This window comes from Lissotriton helveticus, chromosome 7 (genome assembly GCF_964261635.1).
Source record: "Lissotriton helveticus chromosome 7, aLisHel1.1, whole genome shotgun sequence".
NCBI classification, from domain to species: Eukaryota; Metazoa; Chordata; class Amphibia; order Caudata; family Salamandridae; genus Lissotriton; species Lissotriton helveticus.
Genome location: NC_136068.1, coordinates 739,219,898 through 739,222,656, shown reverse-complemented (window position 1 = coordinate 739,222,656; position 2,759 = coordinate 739,219,898).

Genomic DNA, 2,759 nt, shown 5'->3' with positions numbered 1-2,759 from the left:
GCCAATTTGGAACCAGGGGCCACATCATTCTCATAGTAAGCTGTGGTTATATTTGAAGCTTTTGTTGAACTAAAAGTTTTTGTAATTAATTAAACGCTTTTTAACTGTTTAGAAATGTATCCATCTTACAATCTGAAGACACTATTTTTTTAAATCTTAAATTCCTGCAATAAAAAAAGTCATATCCATTTGATTTAAACAGATGATTCTTGTCTTTGCATACAAGGAAAACAGCGAAAGTCGTAAATAGTAAATAAAAGTCAAGGGCCATTTGTATATTTAACAATATATATTTATATATAATTCTAGATCAGTACATTCAGGTTTTAACTTGCTTCTTCACAAACCAGAAGAACTTTTACAATAGTAGACTTTCTAAAATAAATACTATTAAAATAGAGCTTCAAAATAAATATTCTATACATAAGAAACCTTCTGTTCGGCCATGTCTTTCATCAGGGAGTAGGGGGGTAGGGACAGAGGTGAAAATGTCAACAAAACTTTTGCATCGAACAGGTGCTAGAAAGTTGCTAGCCATACATCTGGAAAAATATAGGACACCATCTTCCCACAATATCTTTATACTTTAGTAAAGAATGTGGTCCCAAAAATGACCATAAATGCACTTTTTGTGCTGGTACCCATCACATTACAACAGATTTGCCATTTTTACATGCAACGCTTGGAATATACACAACTAAGAAAATTAAACTCTGGGTTTCCTCAAAGACACTTGCAAGATCCTAATTTGCTTATCTACCAGGTAACCTCATTTTTCCACGTCATGGGTTGAAAGACGAGCACATGGAATCCCTCCAGCCTCCAGGTCCCTATTTCCCCCAAGAAGAACAATACCCAGGCTATTATCCATCAAGTGGGTGAGTACCTTGAATTAAAACAATACATATATATATATATATATATAAACAAACAAAAAAAAACAAGCAGCTTGCACGATCCGCCCTCATCGCACTCTTGTCATAGTCTGCAGAGTTGACCACAGGATGTCAAAAAAATTACGCAATTCTTTCAAGTTCAATGCTGAGCCAATTTTTTGCCGAAACATTTTGCTGTGATCCTGCTGGTGCAACAAGTATCTTTCTGATCCATGTGCCCATGCAAGCAGCATGAAAAAAAGTAACTTACATTTTCTTACATTTACCTACAGGTACCAGTACTCTACAGGTTACCCACACAAGGTGCACTTAGACCAATATAGCTTATTGAAGCCACTGTACTTATAGATGTCCACGGATTGTCAATTTTTCAGTGGCATGCGCTGCATGTAAAATACCTTTGCGTATGGCATGTTCAATGTAATCTTGATGTGAAGCACCAGTTATGTTACCCTTAACTTTGAAGGGCCAATCGAAACTCATCAGTGCAATGACATCATCATCCAGGATTTGGGGGGAAATGCAGAGACTTAGCCACCAAATACTGGACCGTGACTTGGTCAAGAAATTCTCACTGAAAAACCAAAATATCCTCCTACAAGGAGGGTCAAAAAGTTTCAATAAATTCCACCAGCAACATTTGTTGGCCTTCGGGCAATTATTATACAAAGCGGATGCAATTACAGACAATGCCAAAAATATAAATTTTGCAGTAGAGTGGCCTCACAAAAGGCTAAAGATGGGAACCATCCACTTAATTCACTTCTACGCGTGAACCACTGTCTTGCTACATGGAGTGCATGCACATTTTAGGTTAGATATTACAAGACCTGGCGTTATGATGAAAAAAACTAAATTTGCTCTTGTCAAAAGTGTTACATAAAGAACATTACAGCCTAGTGTTCAACATCAAATGTGGCTATGCATTGTAATATCCCAGATACTGAATCTCTTTGGCACACCCAGAAGCAAGCAGCTTTGCTTGCTGATAAGTCTATTCTCCCCTGTGCAGCGTATGTAAAAAAATAACGTATTGTTCCATTAAATAGTAACGTTCACATCACTTTGCCGGGTGTCACTTGTGAGCTGAGCAGAGAGGGTCAGGTGTGCAGACGATATAGAGGGTAGAGGACTGATATGTGCTGTATACTATAACCAATAAGCCAGGGCAACACATTTCCTAGTTTCCACTACTCATAAAAGAACTGGAAAGAGAAAAAACACTGCCTGTCTTTCATGAATATCCTGTATATGGCAGCCACATTGAAGCTGGACTGTCATAGTGGTGTTTACAATGTATGAAAAACTTAGGGCCAGACCTAGCTCTTTTGGACGGGTTAATCTGTCACAACATGACGGATATAACGTCCACCGAAACACAAATCCCGTTATATCCTATGGGATTTATATTTCAGAAGAGGGGTCACCGTTGTGACTTGAGTAACCCATTCACCGAGATCTAAATCAGGCCCTAAAATTGGCTATAATTTTAAGGTTGTCATAATTTCCCAGCAGAAAACGCATCATAAGCTTTCAGAAAAGAAAACTAGGGCCGGCTCTTCCAAATTGTACCTTGGATATTCCTCGGTAGCTTACAGACACTCTTACGGTGTATGCTGGACAGTGGATTCATGTAGAATTGAATTGCAGGTCCACATACATTGTCACATTTTGGGGGCAGTGGTTCAATGATATCAATATTAGTAGATAAGTGGCCGCCATTCGTATTTTCCCTAAAAAGGAAATCGGGGAGAGACATCAGGAGCCTTAACCCCCTCCAAACCGGTCCTGGAGGGCCGGATCCATGCCAGATTTTGTGCATATCCCCATTTAGATACATGTAGTTATTTTAAAAATCTGGCA